At 38.5% G+C, this 10,614-nt stretch overlaps 1 pseudogene; it reads right to left on the reverse strand.

The window, feature by feature from the left end:
- Positions 1-770: 770 nt before the first annotated feature.
- On the reverse strand, positions 771-870 carry LOC128044124 (uncharacterized; annotated as a pseudogene).
- Positions 871-10,614: the final 9,744 nt, after the last annotated feature.

Here is a 10,614-nt window from a genome sequence, read left to right on the forward strand (position 1 = left end):
TTCCTCGGTGTGTATGCCCAGCAGTGGGATTGCTGGGTCATATGTTAGTTCTATTTGCAATTTTTTTAAGGAATCTCCACACTGTTCTCCAAAGTGGCTGTACTAGCTTGCATTCCCACCAACAGTGTAGGAGGGTTCCCTTTTCTCCACACCCTCTCCAGCATTTATTGCTTTCAGATTTTTGGATCGCAGCCATTCTGACTGGTGTGAAGTGGTACCTCATTGTGGTTTTGATTTGCATTTCTCTAATAATAAGTGATGTTGAGCATCTTCTCATGTGTTTGTTAGCCATCCATATGTCTTCTTTGGAGAAATGTCTATTTAGATCTTTGGCCCATTTTTTGATTGGGTCGTTTATTTTTCTGGAATTGAGCTGCATAAGTTGCTTGTATATTTTTGAGATTAGTTGTTTGTCAGTTGTTTCATTTGCTATTATTTTCTCCCATTCAGAAGGCTGTCTTTACATCTTGCTTATATTTTCCTTTGTTGTGCAGAAGCTTTTAATTTTAATTAGATCCCATTTGTTTATTTTTGCTTTTATTTCCAGAATTCTGGGAGGTGGATCATAGAGGATCCTGCTGTGATTTATGTCGGAGAGTGTTTTGCCTATGTTCTCCTCTAGGAGTTTTATAGTTTCTGGTCTTACATTTAGATCTTTAATCCATTTTGAGTTTATTTTCGTGTGCGGTGTTAGAAAGTGATCTAGTTTCATTCTTTTACAAGTGGTTGACCAGTTTTCCCAGCACCACTTGTTAAAGAGATTGTCTTTAAAAAATATGGAACGCTTCACAAATTTGCGTGTCATCCTTGCGCAGGGGCCATGCTAATCTTCTCTGTATCGTTCCAATTATGTGCTGCCGAAGTGAGCACCATACACTTATTTTGAACTACAGTTTTCACTCTATGCTTATACCTTTTCACATTAATTTACTACAAAGTACGACAAAACAGAACATTTCTAATGGACTTAGAGAAAAAGTTGATCAACACCATTCTGTGCAAGGTTTTTGACACTTTATTTATTATAGTTCCAAAAGAAACACTAAACATATTATCACCCATTTTAATATTAAAAAATAGCTCTCATCTAAATATTTTTCTTGATGAGTTTTTAAATATTTTATTGGCTATAGTTTATTTATAATGTTGTGTTAGTTTCAGGTGTACAGCAAAGTAAATCTGTTATACGTATGTGTGCTTAGTCACTCAGTCATGTCCGACTGTTTGAGTTTCCATGGACTGTAGCCCACCAGGCACCTCTATGTTTGAGGATTCTCCAAGCAAGACTCTGGACTGGGTTGCCAAATACATATATCTAGTCCTTTTTAAAAAAGTTTATTTATTTTAATTGGAGGCTAATTACTTTGCAATATTGTATTGGTTTTGCCATACATCAACACGAATCCGCCACGGGTGTACACATGTTCCCAATTCTGAACCCCTCTCCCACCTCCCTCCCCATACCGTCCCTCTGGGTCATCCCAGTGCACCAGCCCCAAACATCCTGTATCCTGCATTGAACCTAGACTGGCGATTCATTTCTTATATGATATTATACATGAGGGAGAGGTGGGATGATTTGGGAGAATGGCACTGAAACATACCCAGTTCTTTTAAGATTCTTTTCCCATGTACGTAAACATTCTTGCAGAAAACTACAACTAGAGTCTGCAGCTGAGAACTAGGCAATGTTTGGGCTGCCTGTTCCTCAACTTTGGGTAACTACAATATACAACGTACAAAGTAGACACTCCCTGAACCTGGATTTCTTTCAGTGTCTACAATGAGTTTGTCAAACTTATGGTTAAAGACACAGCCCTCAATTCAGATATCAACCACAAGTTCAAGAGTCTCCTGAGTCACCCTCATATCTGATCAGTTGACTAAAATTTGGGGGTTCCCATGACCAAACTCAGGTTCAACAATTTATTAGAATGACTCATAGAATTAATAAAAGCAACTTTGTATGCCTTGCGGGGCCTTAGCTTCTCAACAAGGGATTGAACTGAGGTCCCCTGTGGTGGAACTGTTGAGTTCAAACCATTGGACACTAGAGAATTCCCACCCATACCTTTCTTACATATAGTCTCTTCCATTATCAACATCTTCCACCATAGTGGTATACTTGTTGCAACTGATGAACCTACAATGACATCATAATCACCCCAAGTCACAAGTTTACATTACAATTTACTCTTGGTGATATACATTCTATTTGTTCAGTTCAGTTGCTCAGTCCTGTCCAACTCTTTACAACCCCATGAATCACAGCACACCAGGCCTCCCTGTCCATCACCAACTCCTGGAGTTTACCCAAACTTTGTCCATTGAGTCGCTGATGCCATCCAACCAACACATCCTCTGTCATCCCCTTCTCCTACCTTCAATCTTTCCCAGCATCAGGGTCTTTTCAAATGAGTCAGCTTTTCACATCAGGTGGCCAAAGTATTGGAGCTTCAGCTTCAACGTCAGTCCTTCCAGTGAACACCCAGGACTGATCTCCTTTAGGATGGACTGGTTGGATCTCCTTGCAGTCCAAGGGACTCTCAAGAGTCTTCTCTAACACCACACTTCAAAAGCATCAATTCTTCGGCATTCAGCTTTCTTTATAGTCCAACTCTCACATCCATACATGACCACAGGAAAAACCACAGCCTTGACTAGACAGACTTTTGTTGACAAAGTAATGGCTCTGCTTTTGAATATGCTATCTAGGTTGGTCATAACTTTCCTTCCAAGGAGTAAGTGTGTTTTAATTTCATAGCTGCAATCACCACCTACAATGATTTTGGAGCCCCCAAAAGTAAAGTTAGCCACTGTTTCCACTGTTTCCCCATCTATTTGCCATGAAGTGATGGAACCGGATGCCATGATCTTCGTTTTCTGAATGTTGAGCTTTAAGCCAGCTTTTTCACTCTCCTCTTTCACTTTCATCCAGAGGCTCTTTAATTCTTCTTCACTTTCTGCCATATGGGTGGTATCATCTGCATATCTGAGGTTATTGATATTTCTCCTTGCAATCTTGATTCCAGCTTGTGCTTCCTCCAGCCCAGTGTTTCTCATGACCTACTCTGAATATAAGTTAAATAAGCAGGGTGACAATATACAGCCTTGATGTACTCCTTTTCCCGTTCAGAACCAGTCTGTTGTTCCATGTCCAGTTCTAACCATTGTTTCCTGACCTGCATACAGGTTTCTCAAGAGGCAGATCAGGTGGTCTGGTATTCTCATCTCTTTCAGAATTTTCCACAGTTTATTGTGATCCACACAGTCAAAAGCTTTGGCATAGTCAATAAAGCAGAAATAGATGTTTTTCTGGAAATCTCTTGCTTTTCTGACGATCCAGTGAATGTTGGCAATTTGATCTCTGGTTCCTCTGCCTTTTCTAAAATCCATACAGTCTATGGATTTAAACAAATGTATGATATGTATCTTCATAATAGTATCATACAGGATAGTTTCACTGCCCTAAAAGTCCTCTGTCTTTTGTCTATTCATTCCTCTCTCCCCCAGTACCAGGTAATTAGTGGCAGGTAATTAATGGCAACTGCTGAGTTTTTTCCTGTCCCTGTAGTTTTGTCTTTTCCACATGATTTTGTCATGTAGCTGAAAATATACAGTATGTAGCCTTTTCAGATTGGCTTCTTTCACTTAGAAATATGCATTTAAGGTTTTTTCTGTCTTTTCATTGCTTCATAGCTTATTTCTTTCTGGAGTGGAATAATATTCCATTGTCTGAATGTACCACAATTTATTTATCTATTCACCTACTGAAGGACATCTTGGTAGTTTCCAAGTTGTGGAAATTACAGATAAAGCTGCTGTAAATATCCATGTGCAGATTTTTGTATGGATATAAGCTTTCAACTTCTTTGGGCAAATACCAAGAAGGACAATTGCTGCTTCATATGGTTAAGTGTATGTTATGTATTGTAAGAACCCTACCAAATTTCTTTCCAAAGTGTCTGTACCATTTTGTATTCCCACTAGCAATGAATGAGAATGAAGTCCAGTTATTGACTGTTTCTTTCATGGATCATGCCTTTGGTGTTGTATGTAAAAACATGTCACCAAATCCAAAGTTACCTAGGTTTTTTTCTTATGATATTGCCTAGAATTTTTATAGTTTTGCATTTTGCATCTAGGTTTGTGATCCATTTTGAGTTGATTTTTGTAAAGTCTGTGTCTAGATTCAGTTTTTTTGCATGTAGATAGTCTTCTTAACCTTTAATATACATTTTACTGAGAACAGTGGTTATTAATAATAATAGCTAACATTTATTGATGCTTCTAATGCTACAGGTACAGGCAGGGTTCTAAGAGCTTTCATGTATTAAACTCATTTAATAGTCATGATAGTCTGTGTGAGATAGGTAATATTATTTACATTTTTACAGAAGAGAAAACTGATTTTCAGGAAACTAAATAGCTTGCTCAAGAATACAGATGCAGGCAACTGAAAGAACCAGGTCCTAAAGCCAGGCAGCCTGGTTCCAGAGCACACCTCCTACTCATATACCTACACTTGTAATATGTTATACATATACTTAAGTTATTACAATATTAGATAATAAACACTTTGCTCTAAGATTATAGATCTAAGTTATAATTGGAAACAGTAAAGACAAGTAATTACTCTTGCCCAGAGAAAAAGACAACGTTCTTAAGATAGAGAATGTTTCATAACTCTGTGTATTACATTCAGTTCAGTTTAGTCACTCAGTCGTGTCCAGCTCTTTGTGACCTCTTGGACTGCAGCATGCCAGGCCTCCCTGTCCATCACCAACTCCCAGAGTTTACTCAAACTCATGGCCATCGAGTCAATGATGCCATCCAACCAGCTCATTCTCTGTTTTCCCCTTCTCCTGTTGCCTTCAATCTTTCCCAGCATCAGGGTCCTTTCCAATAAGTCAGTTCTTTGCATTAGGTGGCCAAAGTATTGGACTGTCAGCTTCGGCATCAGTCCTACATTAATGAAATATTTGGATTCTTACTTCTTTGAATCAACATGTATTATATATGCCTTAAATCTGAAGAAGTATATTTCCCCAGATATCAAATGACAAGCGATAAGTGGATATACATCTGATGGAAACATCTGCCCTCATACTTTGTGGACTAATATTTTAAATTGCATGTTAGTATGAATTAATGAACTCATCAAAATTAATTAGAAAGAGTTTGCTTGTATAAAGCAATTGATTAAATATTCAGTTCAGTTCAGTTCAGTCACTCAGTCGTGTCCAACTCTTTGCGACCCCATGAATCGCAGCATGCCAGGCCTCCCTGTGCATCACCATCTCCCAGAGTTCACTCAGACTCACGTCCATCGAGTCCGTGATGCCATCCAGCCATCTCATCCTCTGTCGTCCCCTTCTCCTCCTGCCTTCAATCTCTCCCAGCATCAGAGTCTTTTCCAATGAGTCAATTCTTGACATGAGGTGGCCAAAGTACTGGAGTTTCAGCTTTAGCATCATTCCTTCCGAAGATATCCCAGGGCTGATCTCCTTCAGAATGGACTGGTTGGATCTCCTTGCAGTCCAAGGGACTCTCAAGAGTCTTCTCCAACACCACCGTCCAAAAACATCAATTCTTTGGCACTCAGCTTTCTTCACAGTCCAACTCTCACATCCATACATGACCACAGGAAAAACCATAGCCTTGGCTAGATGGACCTTAGTCGGCAAAGTAATGTCTCTGCTTTTGAATATACTATCTAGGTTTTCATAACTTTTCTTCCAAGGAGTAAGCGTCTTTTAATTTCATGGCTGCAATCACCATCTGCAGTGATTTTGGAGCCCCAAAAAATAAAGTCTGACACTGTTTCCACTGTTTCCCCATCTATTTCCCATGAAGTGATGGGACCGGATGCCCTCATCTTCGTTTTCTGAATGTTGAGCTTTAAGCCAGTTTTTTCGCTCTCCTCTTTCACTTTCATCAAGAGGCTTTTTAGTTCCTTTTCACTTTCTGCCATAAGGGTGGTGTCATCTGCATTATCTGAGGTTATTGCTATTTCTCCCAGTAATCTTGATTCCAGCTTGTGTTTCTTCCAGTCCAGCGTTTCTCATGATGTACTCTGCATAGAAGTTAAATAAGCAGGGTGACAATATACAGCCTTGATGTACTCTTTTTCCTATTTGGAACCAGTCTGTTGGTCCATGTCCAGTTCTAACTGTTGCTTCCTGACCTGCATACAGATTTCTCAAGAGGCAGGTTAGGTGGTCTGGTATTCCCACCTGGGAAATCTATGATATATCTTTATTTACAACCACCAGACATTGGTGACATTTACGAATGTAATATGCATAGCATACAATTGCTTCTTAGTGTTTAATAGAGACTTCAGTCTCTCCACACAGACAATAGAGACTTCAATCTCTTCACATAGTGTGCCTTCACCCTGAGGCACAAACTCAGTTTAGATGCTTTAGTTCAGTCACTTTACATTGCTTTGTCTAACTCAGATGTCTACATAACCAGAAAGAATCTACTAATACAAATTTGGTCTTGCAGATAAAATAGTGTAACAACAACCACATGGATTACACCAGCCACACCAGATGGTATAAACCTGTGCTCACATCGTTTGTGCACAGAGACCATTGAAACACACAGCATTGACAGTCTTCATCTATATCCTCTAGAGCAGAGGTTTTCATTCTTCTAATAAAATGCTCAATCTATCATGAAGTTCTGACACATTTTCTTTTAAGACATTTCTTTTATTAACACTAATAATTTCTTTCAATTTTCTGTCATTTGAGTCACTGCCACCCGATCTTCATGATCTGCCCTAAAAGCAGCCCCTAACTTTATCTTTTAACTTCTTCTTCAGCCAAAAGCTATTTCCTAGTGTGTCCTACAATCACACAACACTTTAAAGGTATAAGAGGACTTTTAAACCTCATATTTCCCCATCATAAATGTTGCTATTGGATTGCACTAATTCAAAGAGTGTTTCTAGTATCACTGGTTCCAGACTGGAGAGTTTTCTGGGCTGTTTTTGGCAGAAATGGTGACACCAGGTGCTAAAAGGCTAGTGTTCAGAAGCTGGACATTTGATCATTTGATGCTATAAGGAAACTGCTGTGTATCAGACTCAGGGTGTGAATATCCTGCCATGTGCCACAACATCCAAATAGGGAAAAAATAAATAAGATTCAATAATCATCTTGGAAGCAACCATACACTTTAAATAAAATTAAATATAGATTCACAGATAGAAAAAACTGTTGTTAAGATTTTTTTTCAAGTAGTATACCTATAAAGTGGAAATTTACAAAGCTAAATTTTAGGTTGAACTATAAGAAATTGCTTTTTGAGTAAGTAAAAAATGACCAAATATTGGCGATTTTATATGACTGTGCTTAATACTCAGGTTGTAAAATATAATAACCCTAAGTTTTATTGAGAATAGTAAGAAACATTGTTATACAAGCAGATGACAAAAATAGCAAGACAGCGTTTAATGTCTCATCATCTATCTCATTTATCTGAATAAAATGTCGTGCATTACCTTAATTTTCATCCATTGCTTACATCTCACACTCTCCAGAAGACTGTCACACAGCAGATTAAAAAGTGGCAATATAAATCACAACTTTTCTCTCTGATACCATGGTTTTCAAATACTATGCTGACAAATGATGAGAGTATTATGAACTCTTCAGTTCAGTAATCCAATATTCCACCAGTAATTAGCAAAAGCGGTAGGAAATAAAACACATTCTGAAATAAATGCCAAGGTTAAAAATATTGCTTCTAAGTCTATAAACTTATTACATGCTATTACAAAGTGCCAACAGTTTTCCATTCCTGGTAATTTTATTTTACTTTAAATCGATTGGAATTACTAAACTAAATCTATGTCTCTGAGAACTCAGCATAGGAAAAAGAAGTCAGATTAAACACTATATGGTCAGCAATCTCATACAGTATAATTATTTTTTTCTTATCATTTTAAGCTCTTTACTCAAATCCACATGTATTTAAGGAACACATTATTTTCAAAGCACTGCATGCATGCTATGAATAAACAAATATTAGAAGATTTCTTCCCTCAAAGAGTTTACATTCTAGTTTTACAGACAGGATATGAACCCATATGTGGTATTTTAAAATAAATTCACTTTCAATGACATGTTAAGATAGCAAAAGAAAAGAGGTGTCACAAGGCTGTATATAATTGTCAGATGTATGTAGTATGCTCAGTCACTGAGTCGTGTCCAACTCTTTACGACCCCATGGACTCTAGCCCTCCAGGCTTCTCTATCCATGGGATTTCCTAGGCAAGAATTTGGAGTGGGTTGCCATTTCCTTCTCCAGGGATCTTCCTGACCCAGGTATCTAACCTGTGTCTCCTTCAGCTCCTGCATCGCAAGTGGATTCTTCACCACTAGAGCCACCAAATTGTAATTAACATTAGAATTCAAAAGAGGGAATGATCTTTTCAGATGCTGCCCAGAAAAGATTTATGGCTAAAGTGGGATTTGTTCTTCCATTAAGGGATCGCTGGTGTTTAGGAGATGGAAAGTGGAGAAAGATTACTTTCATTCTGGATGCCATGGGCTTGGACTGGGTAGATATCAGAAATGAAAGTTCACAGAAATAGTCATCCCAAACTGGTTTCTAATTACACATCAACACTACTTTTAAGTTCATTAATGCATCTTGTCACACTTTATCCACTGTGAAACTTTATTTCTCACTTTTGTCATCAACTTGTTTATTAAAAATTCTTTGACATCTCAGAATTCCAATTGGTAGCATTTAATTTAGGTTCCCCAGAAAAAAACACACTCCAGTAAATTGATACCAGCTGCCTGGCATGGCTACAAAATTAAGTCCCACACATTTGGGGACAAGAAAGTTCTGTCATTCACTCCAATATTTCAAAATTTAGAAGTCTCTCTAAATTTGGAATAGCTTACATTTACAGTTCTATCAAAAATTATTATGTCTTATCCACTCTGAATTCATAAAGAAATATGAGCAAAAAGTTGAATGAAAAGAAACTAAGACACTGTCTTCCCACTTTTTGTATTTTCATTTGCTGCCCCCAACCACAACTAGTGACCCTACATTCAGGGACCAATTCTGACAAAAGACAGGATGGCTATGAACTGACTTCTTCCTTGGATTTTGGAATGATGCTGAATGCTTCATTGCCTTCCATTCAGAATGATTCTAGGCCGATTTACCAGAAATCAATATATCGGAAATTCAATTTCCCAAAGGAACAATATGCCAATGATTAATTTCTCTTCTTTGTCAAAATTAGCAATATACTGGAAAGTCCCTTTTTTTTTCACTCCATAAAGGTTTGTGGCATTCATCCTGAATGTACAGTGTTTACCTAGATTTTTAACTTACGAGAAGATGGTTCAGTTCAGTTCAGTTGCTCCATCGTGTCCGACACTTTGTGATCCCATGAACCGTACATGCCAGGCATCCCTGTCCATCACCAACTCCTGGAGTTTACCCAAACTTTTGTCCATTGAGTCGGTGATGCCATCCAACCATCACATCCTCTGTTGTCCCCTTCTCTTCCTGCCCTCAATCTTTCCCAGCATCAAGGTCTTTTCAAATCAGTCAGCTCTTGGCATCAAGTGGCCAAAGTATTGGAATTTCAGCTTCAACATCAGTCTTTCCAGTGAATACCCAGGACTGATCTCCTTTAGGATGGATTGGTTGCATCTCCTTGCAGTCCAAGGGACTCTCAAGAGTCTTCTCTAACACCACCGTCCAAAAACATCAATTCTTTGGCACTCAGCTTTCTTTATAGTCCAACTCTTACATCCATACACGACTACTGGAAAAACCATAGCCATAAATAGATGGACCATTGTTGACAAAGTAATGTCTCTGCTTTCGAATATGCTGTCTAGGTTGGTCATAACTTTCTTTCCAAGGAGTAAGCGTCTTTTAATTTCATGGCTGCAATCACCATCTACAGTGATTTTGGAGCCCCCCAAAATAGTTAGCCACTGTTTCCCCATCTATTTGCCATGAAGTGATGGGACCGGACGCCATGATCTTCGTTTTCTGAATGTTGAGCTTTAAGCCAACTTTTTCGCTCTCCTCTTTCACTTTCATCAAGAGACTCTTTAGTTCTTCTTCACTTTCTGCCATATGGGTGGTGTCATCTTCATATCAGAGGTGATTGATATTTCTCTCGGCAATCTTGATTCCAGCTTGTGCTTCATCCAGCCCAGCATTTCTCATGATTTACTCTGCATATAAGTTAAACAAGCAGGATGACAATATACAGCCTTGATGTACTCCTTTTTCTGTTTGGAACCAGTCTGTTTTTCCATGTCCAGTTCTAACTGTTGCTTCCTGACCTGCATACAGGTTTCTCAAGAGGCAGATTAGGTGATCTGGTATTCCCATCTCTTGAAGAATTTTCCACAGTTTAGTGATCCACACAGTCAAAGGCTTTGGCATAGTCAGTAAAGCAGAAATAGATGTTGTTCTGGAACTCTCTTGCTTTTTCCATAACCCAGCAGATGTTGGCAATTTCATCTCTGGTTCCTCTGTCTTTTCTAAAACCAGCTTGAACATCTGGAAGTTCACGGTTCAGATATTGCTGAAGCCTGGCTTGGAGAATTTTGA

This window comes from Budorcas taxicolor, chromosome 2, assembly GCF_023091745.1.
Source record: "Budorcas taxicolor isolate Tak-1 chromosome 2, Takin1.1, whole genome shotgun sequence".
NCBI classification, from domain to species: Eukaryota; Metazoa; Chordata; class Mammalia; order Artiodactyla; family Bovidae; genus Budorcas; species Budorcas taxicolor.